Below are 24,142 nucleotides of genomic sequence, written 5' to 3' on the forward strand. Positions count from 1 at the left end.
TCAATTCATAGGTCTGTTCAAATTATACTGTTAGCATTTCCTAAGAAAAAAATAAGCTCTGAAAAACATGCCTTTCCTATCTTGACATCCAATGAAAACATTCAAACTAATACCCTATTTGGTTGACTGAGGTAAGGAGGAAGAGAAGAGAGGAAAAAAGAATGCAGAAGCAAAATGTTTTTTCCTCTTCTGTCATTACTGTTTTTAACTTAACATGTCTCAAAGTGTTTAGCTCCATGGTGATGGGAGCAGGCGAAAAATATAGAAACACTGAAAGAACAAATTCCCCCAGAATGTATCAGGGTTCCTAACGCAAAGCGTACTGTGGAATTATAGAAACATACAAGTTGAAAATAGATTCTTATAACTTAGTAATGGTGGAAGATGAACAATCTTTCCTTATAATAGCTTTCAAAAATCTGCTACATTCACCCCACCAAAAAAGCTGAGCCAGATTTCGATTTGATTTTTTAAAAATTATTATCTCCCAGTATAAAGAAAATAGACGAAAACATATTCATTGTTTAGAAGGGTGGATTTCAACAGGGGAGACTCTGCCCTCCAGAGTGACACTGAGCAGTATTTGGATATATCGGCAGTCTAAACTGAGGAGGCGTTATTGGTATCTCGTGGGTAGAGGCCGGGGATGCAGCTGAAAACATGTAATTCCACAGCCCTTCACAACAAAATTACCTGACCCCAAATGCCAGAGTCCTAAGGTTGAGATCCTCGTTTAGAAATACTTTCAACACTGAAATGTGCAGATTTATAATCACCCAAGTTCCAAAACACAGTCCCTTAGGTCAAAGGAAGGAAGGAAGGCTCCAAGGCACTCTGCAGTCCCCACAGACTGATGTATGGAATGATTGAACTTTCTTTTTTTTTTTTTTTTTTTTTTTTTTTTGAGACGGAGTCTCGCTCTGTTGCCCAGGCTGGAGTGCAGTGGCCGGATCTCAGCTCACTGCAAGCTCCGCCTCCGGGGTTCATGCCATTCTCCTGCCTCAGCCTCTGGGGTAGCTGGGACTACAGGCGCCGCCACCTCGCCCGGCTAGTTTTTTGTAGTTTTTAGTAGAGACGGGGTTTCACCGCGTTAGCCAGGATGGTCTCAATCTCCTGACCTCGTGATCTGCCCGTCTCGGCCTCCCAAAGTGCTGGGATTACAGGCTTGAGCCACCGCGCCCGGCCTGATTGAACTTTCATACTAAGGATACAAACTCAACAGCTGCTGCAGGAGAAAAGTTCAACCATTCAGTAACTTACAAGCTTAAAAAGAAACAGGGCATGGGAAAATACATTTATAAATAAACTTAAACTTTTAGCTAACATAAAATCAGTATGATAACCTATTAAATAAAGATAATATCAATGATATTCTGTACCTTTTGTGGTAGTAATAATAGCTATGGTACAATTAATTTCCACTTACTGGTTCTTGCTTGCTAAAACTTTCAAGATCTCAAAGTTTTAACTAAATGCCTTAGGATACATTTATTCTTTACTACGATTAATAATATTTTCTAGCCCCTGTTATGTGAACGGTCCTAAAGCCTGGGGAAAGGATGGCAGGTACAGCAATCAAAACCATCACTCTTGAGGGGCTTACGGTCTAGTAGGGGAGAGTGAGAACAAACAAATCAATAAACAAGATAAAGGTCAAATGGCTGGAAGTGCCATCCAGAAAATTAAAATATAGTAATATGATCAAGAGTGGCTGGCTGTCTGGCTGGCTACTTTCAACTGATTTGGTCAAGGAAGGCTTCTTTGTGAAGAAGTCATTTAAAATAAGATGACTAAATGTCATGAAGGAATCAGCAACATAAAGCATGAATGTTCCAGGCAGAGGGAAGAGCAAGTAGAAAGACTCTGGGATAGGAGCAAACAGCATGTCCAAGGTAAAGAGTGCCAGTGTGGCTTGAGGGGAAAGGGAAATGACCCAGAAAAGAAAAGATAGATGGTGTGGGGCTGTGAAGAAGCTTGGAGGGCCTGGTATGGGGTTGGACTTTAAGAGCAACGTGAAAGGTTGCAGGTTCCACATCCCTGTCTCATGACATAACCCAGCTCAACATCAAACCAGCTTACATTAAGGTGGGATCAGCAGAGATGCAGAGAAGCAGACAGAGTTGGACACTTTTGGTGGTAGAGTCAACAAAGCATACCGATGGATTCGATGTGATTAAGAAATATGTTACTGATGGATTTAGAAAGAGATGAATCGGTGATAACTCCTGAATGCTTAACTTGAGCAACTGGACAGATGATTCTCCCAAGGAATTCCAAGTGAGACAGAAACAGGTTTAAGGACTATAAATAGGGAGAGTAGCCATCCTGGTTTGCCCAGGAAGAAAGGGTTTCCTAGAATGTGAGACTTCACTGTCAAAACCAAGAAAGTCCCAGGAAACAAGGATGAGCTGATTACCCTAGGCACACATCAAGGTTTTTGTTGTTTTTCAGCTCACTATAGCCTCGAATTCCTGGGATCAAACGATCCTCCCACATCAGCCTCAACTGATTTGGTCAAGGAAGGCCTCTTTGCAAAGAAGCCATTTAAGATAATAAGACTAAATGACTAAATGTCATGGAGGAATCAGCTACACAAAGCATGAATGTTCCAGGCAGAAGGAAGAGCAAGTGGAAAGACCCTAGGATATGAACAAACAGTGTGTCTAAGGTAAAAAGTGCCAGTGTGGCTGGAGAGGAAAGGGAAATGACTCTGGGACTAGCTGGAACTAGCTGTAGCTGGGACTATAGGTACATGCCATCATGCCCAGCTAATCTTTATTTTTTGTAGAGACCGAATCTCGCTTTGTTTCTCAGGCTGGTCTCAAACTCCTGGGCTCAAGCAATCCTTCTGCTTCAGCCTCCCTAAGTGCTGGGATTGATCACAGTTCTTCGCTGACCATATTAAATTAGCAATGCCTAATTGGACATAAATGTGGATATATCAGAAAAGCAATTGGAAATATAAGTCTAAGGAGCTGGATGAAGAGTTAGGAACAAGAGAGGCATACAGAGGCTATTTCAAGTCATGCAACTAGATAACATTGCTTCGAGAGGGAAGAGAAACCAGCCCAGAACAGAACTTTCTTTTTCACAGATAATATACTGAAAGATATCTGCCTCAGTCTGGTTCTTCATTAACACACTCACTGCCCTTCAGACTTGAGACTCCATGTTTTGACTCTCATTTTCCAGATCTTACCAGAAAATCAGAAACACAAAGTAAAATGCACATTTCAGGTGTTTTCAGTGAGCTAACAAACCGCTTTGCTTAAAACTTCAGCTCTGACTACTCCACACTATACCCTTTCTGAGCTCCTCTCCTGAGAGTCACAGAGAAACCCAGCTGCATGGAACAAGTTTATTGTCCATCATTTCCTTTTGGCTTTTTTAAACTTAAAAAAAAATTATTTTTTTGAGACAATGTCTCACTCTGTCACTCAGGCTGGAGAGCAGTGAGGTGGTCACAACTCACTGCAACAAACTCCTGGGCTCAAGTGATCCTTCCACCTTAACCTCCCAAGTACCTGGGACTACAAGTACACACACCAACACACCTGGCTAATTTTTTTGAAAATTTTTTTGTAGATACAGGATCTCGCTGTGGTTTCCAAGTCTTGGCTTCAAGTGATCCTCCTGTCTCAGCCTCCTGAAGTGTTGGGATCATAGGTGTGAGCCACCACACCTAGCTCCCTTCACCTTGTCCAAAGTTTCTTTGTAAAGAAATCCCACTATTGCTACAGCCAAATGACTGGCCTCATTTTTCCTATTCCCAAGCAGTACTACTTCCCCCCATTTCTAATTATCTTCAGCAAGGATGACCGTCAACTCCCACAATTAAAAAAACCAAACTCTCACTATTGAGGAAGAAATACAGAAGAAATGGAGTCAACAAAAACTCTCTGAGGGCAAGTTTCAGTTGAGAGGGTCCCATTGGTCAGCACATTCACAGTCTAACACCCTTTGCTTCAACTTAACTGGGTACATTGGAATTTATAAAAAGGAACAATTACCAGAGTGACCCAACAGATGGCCCATTAAACTCAGGGATTCGTACAATGTGTCTGGTGACCTATTTCAAGGAATTGGATAGAAACCTCCCAATTGGCCAACTTGTGATTAAAAACACGAAATGTTTGCAGCTGACCTTCAAATCTAACTCTTTCTGGCCAATCTAGGCAGAAACAATAAGAGAACAAATAAAACATCAGAAATAATCAAAAGAGATCCTGGGACTTGGATCCTCTGCTGTCAGTAGAATTACTTGGTTCACATATGGGATAGCTCCTCTCTGTGAGGGCAAGCATCATGGCTAGGGAGAACAAGAAATCTCGGCACTGAAAAAAGAAAAAAAAAAAGGTAGTCTCTTCCCTAGATGATAAGGTGGATGAAAAGGCAGAATTCCAGAGACAGGTAATTAACGGAATAAATTACACCTACTAATCCCGATCTATTGATAGATGGACCTGTCACTGTGGGCCCCCTGGAAGGCCAAGGGAGCCACTAAGGTCACCCTTGAAAAATGCATTCCAAATCTTTCTCCAGCACTTAAAACCACTTAAATGCTGAATTATTTTAAACTCTTATTAAGTTTAATAAAAGTGAAGCATTTTTATCATATGTAAGGAAAATAGAAAAAGCAGACTTGGGTTTAGAATTATAAACAATAATAGTAACCTCTGAATTGATAAGGCTTAATTGCTCATGGTCAAATAAACTTTAAGCTATATCTCACTATATAAGCATGACTTCTCATTTCACTTTTTTTTTTTTTTGGAGACAGCCTCTAGGTTGGAGTACAGTGGAGCCATCCCAGCTCACTGCCTCTCAGGTTCAAGTGATTCTTGTGCCTCAGCCTCCCAAGCAGTTGGGACTACTGGCGTGTGCCACCTGCGCTCAGCTGGTTGTTGTATTTTTACTAGAGACAGGGTTTCATCACGTTGCCCAAGCTGGTCTGGAACTCCTGGCCTCAAGCGATCCGCCCGCCTTGGCCTCCCAAAGTGCTGAGATTACAGGTGTGAGTCACCACATCTGGCCTCATTTCATTTTTAGACTAAATACCACATTTACTTTCGTAAGAATATTAGAAATGTAAACATCCTAATGTAAATTACACTCAAAACACCTATTTTCCTGTTGATTCAAAGTTGGTAACTACATTTTAAGGCACATGTAACATATTCATATGCACTGATTTTATCTGGTATCTAAATACCTGCTATTATCACCACATTCCTCCCCACAAGGATATAAATAAAAAATATATTGGTGATAAAAGACAATTTATCTTTCAAAGTTATTTCAAATTTTGTAAATGATAAAAATTTAGTAAATAAAACGCTGACAGCGGACTTCATTACACAGTTGAGTTTAAAGACTTCTGACCTTACACTTAAGCAAAATTAAGCTATATCGCCCCCTATTTAATGGATACAAAGTAGCTCATGTTTGCCTGAAAGAAATACATAATTCAATTTGAAAAAACATTTAAATGCCTTGGTTCACCTTCACTCCAATGAAATCACTAAACAATGCCTCACATAACCATTACGTTTGCAATAAGGCATTGTTCATAGTTTCATAATTTAATTTTCTGAAAATAATCACTAGTTGGTTCCTGCCCAAAAATAAAATGCGTTCTGTGATGCCATTACAGCTTTACAAGAATAAGCAGAGCTACTGAATAAGAGAGGCAAGCGACTCTTGTGCCTCAGCCTCCCAAGTAGTTGGGACTACTGGCATGTGCCACCTGCACTCAGCTGGTTTATTTTTACTAGACACGGGGTTTCACCGTGGCAAGCAAAGATGGGATAACAGACGTTGGTTTGGGTGAAGAAATGGAATGAAAAATCCAAGACAGGAATCTTGAAGTGCAGCTCACCAGCATCTGTTATTTAAGGAAAGGGTCTGCTCTGGGTAGAGTAGCAAGTTAGAGAGTCATCCTACTGTCCAGCATTGTAGAAGGAAAGAAGCCCCCCCAAAGGAATATTTGAAAAAAAAAAATTATTCTAGAAAATTAATACAATCCAAAATTATTTTCAGGTCAGGCACAGTGGCTCATGCCAGCACTGTGGGAGGCCAAGGTGGGCGAATCACCTGAGGTAAGGATTTTGAGACCAGCCTGGCCAACACAGTGAAACCCTGTCTCTACTAAAAATATAAAAATTAGCCAGGTGTAGTGGCACACACTTGTAATCCCAGCTACTTGGGAGGCTGAGGCAGGGGAATCGCTTGAACCTGGGAGGTAGAGGTTGCAGTAAGCCGAGATTGTGCCACTGCACTCCAGCCTTGACAGAGCAAGACTCCATCTCAAAAAAAAAAATTATTTTCATATTAAGTTACAAATCTATCCAATAATGAAATATAAGACACATATGAACAAAAAGTGAAAATTATTCAATTAGTTCATTCATTCAAAAACATTTTTTGAGATTTTAACATATATAACATTCTATAGAATTTCTAAAAATCAGGACAAACAAGTTACTACCATCAAGAGCTAAAGAGCTATTAGGGGAGCTCTTTACACAAAAATTACATATGGTACAAGGCAATAAGCATCATAATATAGTTCTGACAACTATGCTTCTGGCTGGGTTTGGAAATCATGGCATGAAAACAACTGAGAAGAGGTGTAATCACATGTGGAGGAAAAAAAGAAAACCAATCCTCAATCTTGGGTGACTACACAAAAGGAGCAAAAAGAAGTGGGACAATCAACTCCTTCAGTAGGCCTTTTCACTGACCCTCACCAGATCGAGTGAGATGTCCATTCCTTCCAAAGAGGTCCAAGGAAGCATCCATTCAAAGGACTTTCCATGCTTTACAGTGACCTCTTTTAGGACAGAGACCATGTCTCATCAACTTGTATAGCTTCAGATACCAACATAGTTAGTCATATTGTACCTGCTCAATAAATATTTGATAAATAAGAATTCACTTAAAAAGGAATTCATTAAAACCAAATTAATGCAGGCCGAGCACGGTAGATAACTTGATGTCAGGAGTTCGAGACCAATCTGGCCAACATGATGAAACCCTATCTCTACTAAAAATACAAAAATTAGCTGGGCGTGATGGCATGCACCTATAATCTCAGCTGCTTAGGAGGCTGAGGCAGGAGAATCGCCTGAACCTGGAAGGCGGACGTTGCAGTGAGCCGAGATTGTGCCACTGCACCTGTACTCCAGCCTGGGAGACAGTGCGAGACTCCATCTAAAAAAAAAAAGAAAAGAAAAGAAAAAGAAAAAAAAATGCAGAAAGAAGAGAGTAAAAGAGAAGAAGCTATGTTCGCAAAGGTAGAAGAGCCAAAGGGAAAAAGCAACAGGTAACTGCTTGGGAAAAGAGGTAGAAAACAAACAGAAAAATGGGAGTAATGCAGTAACGTCACAAGCACAGGAAAGCTTAATATGTAGATTGAACACTGTGAACTTAAAAAATAGGAGCTCACAAAATTATAGGGCTTTAAGAGCAGAAGCCAGTGTAAAAAAACCCAATCTCTCTCTCTCTCTCTTTTTTTTTTTTTCCTGAGACAGGGTCTCGTTCTGTTTCCCAGGCTGGAGTGCAGTGGCACAATCCCAGCTCACTGCAGCCTCTCGAACTCCTGGGCTCACCTTTTGCGACAGCCTGGAACTACAGCCATGTGCTACCAATCTTGGCTAATTTTTTATTTTTTGTAGAGACGGGTTCTCACTGTGTTGCCCAGGCTGGTCTCAAACTTCTGGACTCAGCCAATTCTCCCACCTCAGCCTCCAAAAGTGCTAGGATTATAGATAGGCATGCAGCACCATACCCAGTCAAATATGAGACTTAACAGTGAAACACTGAATATTTTTTTCTTAAGACCAGGAATAATGCAAGATGTCCATTTTCACTATCCTACTTAGCACTCCACTGCAAGTTCTAGCTAGTCCGATGGGCCAGAAAAAGGAGTTTTAAAATGTATAAAGACAGAAAAGGAACAAATAAAACTGTCATTATTAACAGAATCAATCACGATCACATACGACAATTACCTACACACACATACACACACACACGCACACACAATTAGAACTAGCAATTGAATTTAGGAGGTTTGCAGGATATCAGGTCAATACACAAACAGCAATTGTATGTATACTAGCAAGTGAACAACAAAATGGAATTTGAAATACAATACTTAGAGGATCACAAAAAATCCAGTATATCTAATGAAAATCTATATCTAATGAAAGATGTATGAAACATCTATGTTGAAAACTATACAACACTGCTGAGAAGTTAAGTGAAGAGGTTCATGAATGGGATATTCAGTATTATTAAAATGTCTATTCTCCACAGACTGAAAAACAGACTCAACGAAATCCCAGTCAAAATCTAATTGGCTTTTATTATTATTTTTTTAATGACAAATGATTCTAAAATTTATAGGGATATTCAAAGGATCTATAATATACAAAGCAATTAAAAGGCAAGAATGAGGCTGGGTGCAGTGTCTCATGCCTATAATCCTAGCATTTTGGTGAGCCAAGGCAGGAGGACTGGAGTCCAGAAGTTTGAGACCAGCCTGGGCAACATAGTGAGACTGCACCTCTACAAAAATAAAAATTAACTGGGTGGGCATGGTGGTGTGTATTTGTAGTCCTAGCCACTTGGGAGGGTGAGGCAGGCAGATCACTCGATCCCAGGGATTCAAGGATTCAAGGCTGCAGTGAGCTATGATCATGCCACTGCACATCTCTAAAATTAAAAATTAAAAAATATATAAAGTTAGAGAACTTAATTACCTGAGTCGAAGCCTTTACAAAGCTACAGTATTCAAGACGGTGTATAACTGACTTAAGAACAAATAGACCAGTGGAACAGATGAGGCTCACACATACATAGTTGACTGATTTTCAATTAAGAACTAACCCAGCTCAATGGGAAAAGAACAGAATTATCAACAATTGGTACTAGATAGAAAAAGGAAAATAATGCAAGTAAACCGTAACAGTTATTTCTGTTCATCTCAAAAAAAAAAAAAAAAAAAAACAGAGATGTTCTATCACCCTAAAAGTAAAAGACAAAACCCTAAAGCTTCTCAGAGTAAACATGGGACAATATCTTCCCAATATTGGCTAAGCAAAGACTTCTTAGGTAACACATGGTACACCATTAACCATGAAAAAAAACTCAAGAAATTGGACTTATTAAACTTTTTATTCATCAAGAGACATTGTTAAGAAAACGAATAGGCAAGCTACAGACAAGGAAAAGTATTCATAAAATACATATCTGACAAAGAAATCATATCTAGAATACATATATGATCTTACAAATCAGCAATTAAAAGACAACAACGTCATTTAGAAAAACAGTCAAGACTTGCAAAAGACACTCTGCAAAAAAAAATAGGTACCGACCACATGAATGGCCAATCAGCACATAAAAAGACGATCAAAATCAGTCATCAGGAAAGAGCTAATTAAAATCATGATGAGATACTATCAAACACCCAGCAGAAGAGCTAAAAGTTTGTTTAAAAACTGACAATACCAAATACTGGTAAGAAATGTGGAGCAACTGGAACCCTCATGAACTGCTGGTGCAACTATAATATGGCACAATCATTTCAGAAAAACAGCTTGGCAGTTTCTTATATAGTAAAATATGCATCTATCCTATGACCCAATTATTCTATTCCTAGGTATTACCCAAGAGAAATGAAATTTCATGTCCACAAAATGACTTGTACAAGAATGTTGATGGCAATTTTATTCCTAACAGCCAATAATCAGAAACCCAAATCTTAAAGGACAACTAAGATCTTTGCATTTTATTGGATATATATAATACCTAAATTTAAAAAGAACTTTAAGAATTAAGAATAAAGATATAAAAGAGTGATGGGGTAATTCTCCCACTCCTTCACTTTTTGTGACATACTAGAAGCAAGAAGAGAGAGAATGGAAAAGATCTGAGAGTGGGTAGGGCAGTGGGTGCTGGAGAGGACAGGAGAGAACCTAAGATTTACAAAGAAAAAGCATGAAGAGATGAGGAAGGAGGAGTGAGTGGAATGACACAATTAGACAATTTGCATCCCAGAGAAGATGAGAGGGACTGGCAGAGACAGAACAAAGAGGTTGGCTACAGAAAAGAGTAGGACTTCATAAAAGTTGAGAAACATATAAAGTTAAGAATGGAACACAGAAGAAATGAAGGGACACAGTGGATCATGCCTGTAATCCCAGCACTTTGGGCCAAGGCTTGATCCTAGGAATTCCACACCAGCCTGGGCAACATAGCAAGACAAAAACAGAAGGGGAGAGGAGGGGAGGGGAGGAAAAAAAAGCCAGGCATAGTGGTGCACGCCTAACTACTCGGGAGGCTGAGTGGAGAGGATGGCTTGAGCTGGAGCCCAGGAGTTCAAGGCTGCCAGTGAGCTACGACTGTGCACTATACTCCAGGCTGGGTGATATAGTAAGACACTATTTGTAAAAACATAAGAATACAGAAATGAAGGAGTCGGGGGACTGGGAAGTAAGTTCACTCTCTAGCAGATTGGATCCATGGTCATGCCATTGATTTCTTCCTGTCCCTTAACCCCCAAAGTCAGTAAGTTATCACTGATCCGTAGGTGTTTTACAATTCCTTTGTGCCATCCAGTGGCAAATATATGGAATGGGGAGCCTTGAGCTATTACTGTGCAATGGCTACAATACTTATCTAAAAATAATGAGAGAATAACTGGCACTAGAATCTCTGTTTTGAATGATATATGCATTATGTCAACATACCTTAATGTTTCTGCTGCTGTTGTCAGAGACAGAGTTTCACTCTTTCACCAAGGCTGGAATGCAGTAGCATAATTATAGCTCACTGCAGCCTTGACCTTCTAGACTCAAGCAATCTTCCTGCTTCAGCCTCCCAAGCAGCTAGGACTACAGGTGTGTGGCAACATGCCCAGCTAATTTTTATTTTTTAATTATTATTTATGTAGTGATAGGGTCTCACTATGTTACCCAGGGTGGTCTCAAACTCCTGGGTTCAAGCAATCCTCTCATCTTGGCCTCCCAAAGTGCTGGGATTACAGGCATGAGCTGCCACATCCGGCTAAGATTAACTTTTATAGAAAGAAACATGCACTGGCCCATCTGTTTCCTGCTCTTTGAATGACTTGTTTTGCTACTTTTAACAAGTAACTACACATTTGGGTCTTTATTTACTTATCCTTAAAATGGAATTGTTATAGATATAATAAACATTAGAATCCTTACATTAGTCAATTATTCTAAAAACGAAACATGCCCTCTTGGTTAATGTACTCATTATAGGCAGAACTTAACATTTAATAAATGATACATAAAGGAGCTAACTCACCTCACATGGAGCAGCAAATTATTCTCACCAGAAGGACAGAGAAAAAATTATCTTCCATATAGCATAAATAAGTTCTTTTCTTTTTTTTTTTTAAAGATGGAGTCTCACTCTGTTGCCCAGGCTGGAGAATCTTGGCTCACTGCAGCCTCCACCTCCTGGGTTCAAGTAATTCTCCTGCCTCAGTCTCCCAAGTAGCTGAGACTACAAGCGTGTGCCACCACACCTGGCTAATTTTTTTTTTTTTTTAAAGTAGAGTTGGGGTTTCACCATGTTGGCCAGGCTGATCTCAAACTCCTGACCTCAGGCAATCTGGCCGCTCGGACCTCCCAAAGTGCTGGGATTATAGGCCTGAGCCAACCCGCCCAGCCAGCATGAATACATTCTGATTAATACGTTACAGCTTGGCTTTCTTTCTACTGTATATTTGAGTACTTTTAAAAACACTACATGATTTTGCCCTAATTTCAAACAATGTAATGTAATGTCTAAATAACCGTCTCTCTTGAAGGAGGAAAATTCTGTTCTAAGAGTCAGAATGTTTTCAGCAGAGTGAAACAAGTATTTCCCTTGTCACTATATTCTTTTTCTCATTCAGCAAAGACATCACTTCCAAAACAAATGACACAACCTTTTTTTTGTTAGTCCTATAGCACATAACTATAATATAGCCCTTTTTATTTAGTTTTTTAAATTTTATTTTTCATAGAGATGTGGTCTTGCTATATTGCCCAGGCTGCTCTTGAGCTCCTGGCCTCAAACAATCCTCCCACCTCAGCCTCCCAAAGTGCTGGGATTATAGACATGAGCTACCACCAGGCCTAACTGTACTTTAAAAAATCCAAAATTCCTAAAAACAAATTCTGTGAATCAGTTCTATCAGCCTTTCATGGTATTTTGATTGCAGTATATACTGGAAATGAAGGAATGGACATGAACTCAGAAATGTCCCTCTAATCAGGCAGTCTTACAACAGAGGCAGGATCAGCCCAGCTCATCCCCTCAGAGGAGCTAGCTGCTGACAGCAAGCGATTAGTGTTCTGAAACAATTCCAAGGGGCTTGTCAATGTAAACTATCGGCTGCTATAAGAAATGTCAGATCTCCATGATAAGATATTTTTAGAGCTCCCCACCAAAGTCAACACAGGTTTACTATAAAACGCGAGAGAGCATTTCTGATGAGGAATTGCTGCCAATGCCGAAGCATTTCTCAGCTGCTTCCAAATGTGGATGGCATCGTCCCACTGGATGAGGCGCCTGCTCAGATAATGTCTTGTACAGAAGCAGCTTCTCTTCACCCTTAGGGTGTTGCTGACAATACAGACAATAGTTTGCTTTCTAGCTACAGTAATAGATTTAATTACTTGGCTATTCTGAGAGACGGAGGAAGGAAAGGCCTCCCTCTCCAACTCTTCCTGCAAATTATATTTCCTGTAGTCCAGGTCACACATCTCTCCATGAGAAGAGCTTTTCAGATCAACACACACAAATTGAAATGCCTGAGGGCAATGAGTTAAATCACAAAACAAAAAGCATTATTCTATATAACAGCACGACAAAGGCTACAAAATCCATCCGTCAGAGAAATAGTCCTCTCTGAATAAGAAGTTAGATTCAGACTCTCTGGTCAGTTATTTTTCATGTGGCCAAAAACTTCATGGTCACTGCCAAAAGAAATTTATTGCCATATATAAAGGGCAGTGATTCTTCAACTTGTAAATATTATGAAATACCAGCAACTCATTTTAATGCAATATATGTCATATTTGTTCAACGTGCAAATATTTCTCCATTGGAAAAGTTCCAAGCTGGCCTAATTGAGAAATAGCTATTCTCTGGAAACAGTATTGTCAAAAGCAGCCATTTCACCAACGGAGATCACGTACTGAATGGAGAATATTTACACTAGGCCACACAAGCAACGAATAATATAGTAAAGACAATACTCTCCTCCATTTCTGACACTTCTACAGCTCATGAGACAGTGTTTTTGTATTCCTTATCTCATTTTGGAAAACTGGCCAAGGATCAGGAAGGACTGTAGAGAGAGAGCATCCTTGAATGGGGTGTGCACTGACTGTCCTCCAAACAGAACACATGGCTTTATAAAGGTCACAGGAAAAACAATGCAGCTCTCTGCTCTCAGAGGAAAAAACTAAGGAAATTAAAATGAGTGCATCTTCCCTTGTGCTGAAAAACAGTTGAGAAATACCAAGAAGCTACTTTGTGTTCTCCCAGATTTGAAAGCAACCCTGCATGACTACAGTTAATGATGTGCACATTTAATAAACACCATCAAAACAAACAAACAAAAAAGTCTGAAGAACAGACTGCAACTACTTAAGGAATCAGATTTTCTTTGTTTCTTTCTCTCCTTTTTCTTTTCTTCAGTCATTTATCAAGCACTGAAACAGAAATGGGACTATTTTGCCATCTTGTATCCAGAAACACCAGAAAACAGACACAAACTCCAAAAAGCACCATGACCCTGCCTCTATTACAACCTTAGGAAGATGGTGAACTTGACAGTGAAGCTTAGACACCAGACTTGGCAATAAGGACAGAGAGATGTGAAATAGTAAACTAAAGAGGGCAGAAGAGACACACACTCAGGAGTCCAGATCCCAATCTGCCAGATTACACACATTTAACTGCCTTCCTTGCAAAGGATGATGTCCCTGTGTACCAGGTGGAAGGATTATTCCTAAAGCAATTATTCCAAGCTGTGGCTCCATACCACCTCTAGAGGACTCCAAGAATCTCAAGGAATTTGGTAAAATTTCAGAACAAAATTTTATTTCAGCTAATTTATGGAAGACTGAAGAAAAAAAAATGTAAGAATAGTTAGATATCAGCTCACTGGGACCAATTCTTACCTTAAAACCTGAAGGGAAAATAACTTCTCACTGCTTTTAAGAAAAAGGGAGATCTTAGTTCATAACAGTAGGGAAGAAGGTTCAATTATTAAAAATAAAAACTGTTCAAATTATTTCATAGCCTCTTCACAGAACTGATGAAGGAGGAATTCATCTGGTAGGAAATTAGAAAGGAGAGAGTAAGCCTTTTTTTCCCCCTGCAGTTAACAAATCAGCAAGTCAGTCAAACTCTTAATTGACTATACATTATAAAAACAAACACTGACAAGCTAGCTGTTGCTCAAATGCCATCCTCAGACCCTGATGAAAAAAATGGCAGTTACCTGGTCTAATTCAGGGTCACACAAAAACAGCTACAGGAGCAGGAGCAGATTTTACTTTTTAAAACTCTCTCATTTTCTTCCCAAATCTGGCCCACCACTTCATTCTTTACCTGAACTTGATTTTTACTACCATTCTCCACTTAGAAGAAAGTAAAACTTCTCTCTCAAGGAAAAAAAAAAAAAAGAGAGAGAGAAAGAAATGAAGATGCAGGGGAAAAAAGCCCACTCTGAAGCAATGAGGAGGAGGAATGGGAGACCAACTGGAAATACTTTATCTAAATCCTCTGATAAGAGATTACACCGGAATTACTCATCTAAAACAAAAACCTATCAATCTGTCTGTGTAGAAGCAGTAAACTTAGCCAGGCTTGGTGGCTTACACCTGTGATCCCAGCACTTTGGGAGGCTGAGGCGGGTGGATCACCTGAGGTCAGGAGTCCCAGACCAGCCTGGCCAATATGGTGAAACCCTACTATTGTTTTTAGTCTCTACTAAAAAAACACCAAAAATTAGCCGGGCCTGGTGGCACACGCCTGTAATCCCAGCTACTTGAGAGGCGGACGTGGGAGAACCGTTTGAACCCAGGAAGTGGAGGTTACAGTGAGCCAAGATCATGCCACTGCACTCCAGCCTGAGCAACAGAGCAAGACTCTGTACTAAAAAAACACCAAAAATTAGCCGGGCCTGGTGGCACACGCCTGTAATCCCAGCTACTTGAGAGGCGGAGGTGGGAGAACCGTTTGAACCCAGGAAGTGGAGGTTACAGTGAGCCAAGATCATGCCACTGCACTCCAGCCTGAGCAACAGAGCAAGACTCTGTCTCAAAAAAATAAGTAAATAAATAAAAGAAATAGTAAACTTATTAGAATTAGTAGCACAAGGATAAAGAGATCATGTTGTAACTTGGTAAGAATCCAAGAAGTAAATAAACAGGGATGTCACTACCATTAGGGCTGAGAATAAGTAACTGAAATAAATCTAATGAGAGCTGTGCAAGAAAACCAACCCATGCACAACCCTAACACTGTGAATTTTTAAAAGAGTTCAGAACTACTGCATATGATCGTACAAAATCTAAATATCCCATAAAGAAAAAGAGGCAAGAAAGAAACAACTGCTACTTATTAATATTTTTTAACAAGTAAAAATTTGCCTATTGCTTCCTTCAGGTATTTAAATGCTAAAATCTCAATGTGATGCTTAAAATTAAAAACACATTACAATACCAGAGAATCAAAATTTGAGCATTTTCCAACAATACAACATTATAATTTAAAACTTGGCAATATCTGCCTAATTTAAATCAGTCTCTCAATGGAAGGTACTGCAACTGCAGAAGTGAAATCCAGCAAGCTACTGTTGTATAACCAAAAGATCTTCCAACACAGTGCTATATTTTTGCTAACATTAACAGCTGCTGAAACACATTCTTTTAAAAATCATTTTCTTCCAGGGGTGGAGTTTCCAAAAGAATTCCAGGCAAAAATCTAAATAGACACTGTTCCAAAACTGAATGATACCACAAAATGCAGACTTCCTTTAAAACAACTTTTACACTCTTTACTTGGAAGAGAAGGCAGAGGACAAAGCTCTCATCATTTACTCTGTGTATACCACAATGGCTTCAAGAGAGCAAACTGTGGGGATCATCACTGACCAACTGGTTGAAGTGCATCACTGCTCATAGAGTAAGCTTCTTTTAAGCACAGACACTTAAAAGAAGCCCACTGGAAGTTAAGAGGGCTGTGGCATACTAAGTTATCCTGAGCATCAGAGAAGGAAACCAGCAAACAAGTGCTCGGAAGCCATCAAAATCGCACAAAGGACAACTACTTTCAGATCCAGGGAGATGACTGTTGCTTACATAAACCTTTGTAGTGTAATGATTTGAAAGCCAGACTCTTTTTTTTTTTGAAAGTTATTGTAAGTTGAAGGATGAGAGAATGTTAGTGGAATAATCAGAGACCTTAGCACAGAATTCCTTAAATTTTACAATGTAGCCTTGTTAAATTACGTGAAGTTGCCATACGATGGGGAGGCAACAGACAGAAGAGGAGGGACATCAGATACGATGTAGCAGGGGACATATATACTATGTTAAAAACCATTTTTAAAAATCTAGGAGGAAGCCTGTAATCCCAGCACTTTGGGAGGCCGAGACGGGCGGATCACAAGGTCAGGAGATCGAGACCATCCTGGCTAACATGGTGAAACTCCGTCTCTACTAAAAAAAATATACAAATAACTAGCCAGGCGAGGTGGCGGGTGCCTGTAGTCCCAGCTACTCAGGAGGCTGAGGCAGGAGAATGGCATGAACCCAGGAGGCGGAGCTTGCAGTGAGCTGAGATCCGGCCACTGCACTCCAGCCTGGGTGACAGAGTGAGACTCCGTCTAAAAAAAAAAAAATCTAGGAGGGACCAGGTACAGTGGCCCACGCCTGTAATCCCAGCATTTTGTGAGGCTGAGATGGGCAGGTCACTTGAGGCCTGGAGTTCGAAAACAGCCTGGTCAACATGGTGAAATCCCTTGTCTACTAAAAATACAAAAAAAAAAAAAAAATTAGCTGGGTGTGGTGGTGCATGCCTGTCATCCCAGTTACTCAGGAGGCTGAGGCAGAACTGCTCGAACCTGGGAGGTGGAGGTTACAGTGAGCTGAGACTGTGCCACTACACACCAGCCTGGGTGACAGAACGAGACTCTGTCTCAAAAGAAAAGAAAAAGAAGAAAACACAAAACAAAACAAAACCTAGGAGGGATTCTGACATTCAGTTATCCCTTGATAATAACTACATGCAGTTTCTGATGACTTAACTTTCCTATCTTTCCATCAGAGGAGCAGAAGTCATTCCTTTTAAAAGTATGTTATTATTCTACTCTTTCTATATAGCAGCTCATTTTATATTATCCCTTCACTTAAGAATCAAGAGGAAAATTCATGCTTACGTAGAGAAACATGCCCTGCATAAGAAAAACACTTCCTAAAAAAAAATCAATGGAAACAGAAGTTTCCAGAATAGGGCAGTTACTCCTTCAAGAGGCGCTTCGCTTTCTTTCATCTTATAATAAAATGAACACAGCTAATAAATACTTCCAGTTTAGAAGACATTAAGTCTAACACACACCATACACAGGTATTTAAGAGTTTCTGGCTGCCATCATCTCCAGCCAGTCCCTTATTAATCACTGGCATTGGGTACCCCGACCCCTTCTCAATGGTGTGCTCTGTGTTCTATGAGAAGTTATTATTAGCCAATGTTAGTAATGGCCACTTCTGGATGGTAAAATGATAGATGGTTTTCATTTTTGTCTTTATGTTTATCTGCATTTTCTACTTGTTTTACTAGTATGTATTATTTTTGTAACAGTTATTTTTAATATTTGTTGAGAATAGCGTATTAAATGAGATTTTCCTTGATGCTTTGAACGAATACAACTGAATGTTATTCCAAGTGATTGTCACAATACATCTAAAGGATCAGATTACAGTAACAATGAATGCTGGATCTTGGCCTAAATCTTTACGATCAACAGACTCTATACACATGCAGAACAGAGGAATGCACATTGGCTTCTCCATCTTTAAATTGAGACCACTGCACAGTAATACAATGGGGATACCATCAAATTTAGGGAAGGAGCCAAATATTCAGATAGAAATAGTGACAGATGGTCTCTCTGCACACACTGTTTAGAAACGCTTTCCATTTTACAAAGGGGACACCTAACTCCATAGGCCAGACTAATTTTATTCAATTGGTTTGAGAAGGAAATTTTTTTTAAAAATGAGAGTGGGAAGCTTTCATCAGGGATTACCATTCATTCACAAAATTGGGAAAGCATCTGTTACTAGATGGAATAAGATATAATCATGCATAAAACTCCTTTAGATATTTTCCTACCCATTAAGAACTCTAGAATTCTTGATTGAGGTCTTACAGCACTGCACCCACAAACAAAAGATACTTGCTGCCATGATACCAGAGTTAATCTAGAAGTCATAAACTCTTGTTAAATTCCCACTAAGGTCAACCTTTCATGTCCCTCCATTTACATATCAGCTAATGACCCAATTATTTATACAAATGCAAACCAAGAGTAATGAGGTTGGGTGATTTGTTTTTGGTACTAAGGCATGATCTCTCAGCTTGCAACCAAAAGAGATTAAGTGAAAGGTTAACTGGGTACTAAGCAAGTTCTGGGACAAACAGGATCACAGTTCTTAGTGAACTAGTACTCTTTTCTTATTTTTATTTTTTGTAGAGATGGGGTCTCACTATATTGCCCAGGCTGGTCTCAAACTCCTGGCCTCCAGGCAATCCTCCCACCTTGGCCTCCCAAAGTACTGGGATTACAGGCATAAGTCACAGCACTCAGCCAAACTGGCACTCTTTGTAAATACAGCCTAAATCCATAACATGAAGGTTTTTGTAATTTATATTAGGGAAAAGATATTCACCTACCCACCTAATGAGGAATTTTATCAGGGGTACTGACTGATGAAATATTTTACTAGTCAGTTTTTTAGAAACTCACTCTAAAGTCTTTCAATTTAACTCAGCATACGTTCTAACAATTTTATAATTTGAATATGTGATTTTCGACAACTCCAAAATGAAAGTGGCAAGGTCTGACAAATAGCAATGCCCTATACTAACAAAGACAACCTGAATCACAAGCATGTGCACATACAACCACAGACACAAAATAGCTGTTATGCCTTCACAACACAAAATTACACAGTGAGCTGTGGCTTTCTTCTACTTACTGCCAAAGACGCATTCCTCTGAGACGCCTGCTCACATATATTCCAACATGAAAATAAGGGTTTATTCACATATTAAAAAGCCAACTCACATTACAAGTTGAAAATCTGGCCTTTTTTTGCTGCTGAATGAATACATTTGCTTGTCCTTTTTCTCTTTAGAGCAAACACAGTGCTGGGAGAGAAGTGCTGGTAAAGACTCCTAATAAACTATGAGAAAAAAATGAAAAAGGGTAGTCTATCTAGGAAAAGTCTGCATTGTATGTCTATTCCTAAGTGACTTATAAATGCCTGCAACTTTAGAATATAATTATTTTAAAGTTTTGTTATAAATAAATTGAGACAATGTAAGAAAACTTTTGATTTTTTAAAAATAAATTGAAACACTGTCAACTTACTACTTAGCAAACACACACAAAAAATGACTTTCACCCACTTCATTGCCAGGTACCCTAACAGGTCTCAGTAAGTCTACTGACCCAACATTTTGAGAAAGGGAAGAGAGGAGTATCAAATTTCCATTCTAAATACTGAGATACTGATTGTGAGACTAGTTAGAAGGAAGCAAAACAGATACAATACACATTTCCAGGATTTCCCCTGCCTCCACCGCCCTGCAGAGGCTGCAGATGGCAAGAGAGGTCTGAAAGGTCTGAGTGGAGAAATAAACCGGAGCTGGAAGACAGGCCACACTTCCTACCTTCTCACAGAGGAAAATAGTATGGGAAGCATGGAGGAATCTCCTAAAACTGACCCATGAGATCTGAACTGCTTACAAATGTCAAATATTCCACTGCTTTTCATTCTATCCAGGGAAAACACTTACTTTCATGAATGTATATGTACCTTCTATAATACTTTTAAAGAACAAGTATCCTTTTCTAATTCTCTCAATCACAGAAGAGTAAAAAACGTTTAGCAGCATTCTGGATAATTTGTGCCAATTTAGATGATTCATGTAGTATTGCTTTTCCAGACTAAATGGTCTATGGCTAGTGCTTTCAAGTCAACAAGGGTGCGGAGAGCAAGACCTAATTACAGATCTGAGTCAGTGTCTAGAAGCTCCCTCAGCCCAGGGGGCCCTTCCCCACAAAGGCAGCATTTCATCTGGCGGTATAAAAACAAGCCAAGTTTTTGTACTGCTTTTCACATTTAAGCAAGTCCTTTTGTATGCCTTTAATATATATACAAGTCCTTTCATATATAAGAAAGAAGAAGGCTCCATTCCACAAGAAACAAACAAAAAAGAGTAGTATCAGTTCACTGAATTGATTTTTCAAAGAAAATTTTCAATAGGCTTTTCCCCTTAAAACCCAACTACAGCACTCAGGTTTTTTTAAAAAAGAAAATGCACACAAAACATTATACAACAACAAATGCATTCACAAAGTATAAGATCTTCAAACAGTTTCAACAAAAGATGCTGTTTCCTTCCTGTAACATGGATATAATATGTATAAAGGGGAAAAAATCTTTTGAGTTCACTTTTTTCCAAATGTTAAACATTTCCGTAAAAATGGCACACAGAAAAAAATTTTACCATATTGTTGTAAATTTTTCTCTGATACTTTATCAGTAATTAGGTTCCCAAGTTGAAAGGATTAATGATTTTTGAATGGAACTGACTCAGTTTCATGGGGGCAACATTGTAAACAAGAACAAAGGGTAATATGACTCCCCCAATAGTAAGGGAATTAGTTTTTTGAATGCAAAAATTAAATGACTTAGGATTCATTTCAGGCCAGGCATGGTGGCTCATCTTTGTAATTCTAGCACTCTTGCAGGCTGAGGCGGACAAAAGATTACCCAAACTTGGTGGTTCATCACATCTGTATTCCCAGCTAACTGGGAGGCTGAGGTGGGAGGATCACTTGAGCCCGGGAGGTTGAGGCTGCAATGAACTGAGATTGCACCACTGTACTCCTGCCTGGGCAACAGAGTGAGACCCTGTCTCAAAAAACAAAACAACAAAAACAAAAGCAAAACCAAACAAAAAAAAGATACATTTCACACAAGAACAAGATACAAAATGATCCCTAAGACCCAAAATTGGGTCACAAAGGACATAAGGGCACAACAAAGATTTCCAAGGAGGCTCCCAGATGACTGAGGTACAGTACTGTTTCAGGGTGGAACCTGACAGCCAGTTCTTAGGAGTAGATCCCTCTTCCATACTACCACTGTCAGTACAAAGTAACATAGTGACAAACTGACAAATTTAGAAAAAAAAAAGAAAAGGAAAAAAAAAACCAGAAGCAAATTTTGTAGGCATAATGGAGAATTCTCACAATGCAGAAAAATGATGCCAGAAGCAGCATTTGGACTACCGAATGAATAGAGCTATTTAAATGAAACAGCAACCAACACACTCTGAAAAGCTCAGTTGATCTGTAAGTGTCCTGCACATTCCACACCTGCACAGGAGCGTAGAAGTAGCTACAGAGAGTGAACTCAATGGCAGGCCAATTACCAGAGAAAAGTGCTTTGTATTAGTAGATAAGACAGAAAGCTATCAGCATGTTGGTTCAAACTCATCGACCATTCAAAATCAAAAACATTCTATCACAGATCACTAGGGTATCTAATAACAGATCTTTTCACAAGTGCCTAAGAACAGATTTATAGCCTCTTTCAGAGTTTAGAATAAATTCAGCCTCAATTTATTCTGAACTCCCTTATGATTTCGAGTAATAAATGCACATAGCATCTACATTTACAAAGTTACTACATTACAAAGTAATGCAGTTTGTAATGCAATGTAGTCTGTAATGTACTTACAAAAGTAACTACATTACAAAGTTAAAGAGCACCCAAAAATCATATAGTACATACGTGGGAAGAGCACAAACAAATGCATGGGAATAATAAAGACCAAAACCAGGAGAGGGGTTTCTTGGGGATAGAGAAAGGGAACTGCTGTTAGGGAGAAATATCCTGGGTTTTTAAATGTTCAATGGAATTGGTAAACATTCAATTTCTCTATAGAGGTGCTGAGGAGAGGTAACATGGATTTTGTTTTTCTGCTAATCAAAAAGGAGCTGGGAGTAAGGATATTTGTGTTATGCCTGATATGCTTTTTATATTTGAAATATTCCTACTAATTTTTCAAGAACGAAAACAAACAAGGAATTAGAAGGGTATAGGACTGTCCTAAGAAAACACAAAGAACAAGTCTGCACTGCCAAATATGCACCTACCTATACAAAGGGATGATTTTTGCCAGTATCCAAGACCCTTTTTAGCATTCACAGCCCAAGGTGGTTGATTAGGAGGCAAAACCTTCTGGGGGAGTTGGGGGTGGGGAAGAATCTGAAAGTGATATATTTTATTCTCATGTCTTTGAATACTAAATCACTACCTGCTAACTGTTAACAGTGAAGAGTATGCCAGTCAACACCAACACACTCTGCCAGTTTAATTTAATGGTATTATTTTGCCTTGCTTTGCAATTACTCCCACATTTCCCCAGGGAGAAACTAATGGATTACTAAAAATAAAATGGAGATTAAGTGAATCACTTAGGCTGTTTTGGCTCCTAACTCAAACTGGCTTAAATAAAAAGGAAATGTATTGGTTCAAATGCTTGGACATCAGAGAAAGGGCAAGCTTCAGGGCTGGTTTCCTTGTGATTCTGGACTCTCCTCCACCCTGTGTGGCTTCTCACTCAGTCCGGAAGCTAGAAGCCTGCAGCTACACCAGACCTCACACCAGCACACAACAACATCCAGAAGAAAGAGGCAGCTCTGTCCTAACCATGAGAAGCCTTCTGCCAGAAGCTCCAGGAAAACCCATATTGGAGCCACACTGGGTAGAACAGGATTACAGGACCATCTCTGAAACTATCCCCCTGGCCAGGTGACACTCAGCACTCACTGAGGTAGCCAGAGTTCATGAGTCAATCATGGACAAGGCAGAAACGAGACTGCTCCTAATCAGGGCGAGCTGCAGTCAGTTCTTCAACCCCGTAACATGAGGAATAGATGGGATGCATAATATGGATCCAACCCTAATGTTCACTCAGTACTATTTACAGGGAATAGCCTGAGCAATACTGTATCAGATTACGAAATAAATCACTATTACACTATATTTGTATATAAAGCTATAGATTCAAAAAGCAGATAACAAATGAATTCATCTCTTTAAGAAAAGCAGATTTTTAAAAATTGTTTCTATATTTTCATTTCTCTAATCAGAAATTTAAACACAGAAAATCAACACTTTGTAAAGCAGGTAGGTCATAGGAAGTACAGCATAGTACTTACTATATTCTTGTGCCATAGCTACTGAAATTTAGACAACAGCATCCACACCAATAAGGTATAACCTGAAATAAAATTAGAAAAAAAAAAAACCTGTTTAAATGCACAATAAATTTCACTAAAATACAACAGCTGCATAACTTTCGCAAGTCTTTGTTCTAGAAGAGGCAAACCAGCCTTTCTAAGGTAAACAGTTGCTTTTAAGTCAGACATTAGAGAAAAATGTCTGTAGTATTATAATATTTCTAAATATTTTTAAGGTCACATGCATCTTTATAGAGCTGACCATAACCAACCAAAACAAACAAAATACCTTTTTATCAAGTACTATTGACCTGGACTGCTATTTATAAAGCTGAAATAAAAAGGGGGAAAAATAGAATTACTATTTTTCTTTTTTTGAAATGGAGTATCGTTCTGTCACCCAGGCTAGAGTGCAGTGGCATAATCTTGGCTCACTACAACCTCTGCCTCCCAGGTTCAAGCAATTCTCCTGCTCAGCCTCTCGAGTAGCTGGAACTAGAGGTGCGCACCATCACGTCCAGCTAATTTTTGTATTTTTAGTAGAGACAGGGTTTCATC

At 39.3% G+C, this 24,142-nt stretch overlaps 1 protein-coding gene across 2 annotated transcripts in view; it reads right to left on the reverse strand.

The window, feature by feature from the left end:
- The window catches only part of SIPA1L1 (signal-induced proliferation-associated 1 like 1), a 221,344-nt gene extending 197,719 nt beyond the window's left edge, over positions 1 to 23,625 (reverse strand). For both annotated transcript variants that reach the window (XM_011949634.1, XM_011949633.1), the window contains exon 1: positions 23,564 to 23,625. The gene's annotated coding sequence lies outside the window, so the exon portion shown is untranslated. The remainder of the gene's footprint in view (positions 1 to 23,563) is intronic.
- Positions 23,626 to 24,142: the final 517 nt, after the last annotated feature.

This window comes from Colobus angolensis, unplaced genomic scaffold (assembly GCF_000951035.1).
Source record: "Colobus angolensis palliatus isolate OR3802 unplaced genomic scaffold, Cang.pa_1.0 Scaffold3, whole genome shotgun sequence".
In the NCBI taxonomy this organism is placed as follows: domain Eukaryota; kingdom Metazoa; phylum Chordata; class Mammalia; order Primates; family Cercopithecidae; genus Colobus; species Colobus angolensis.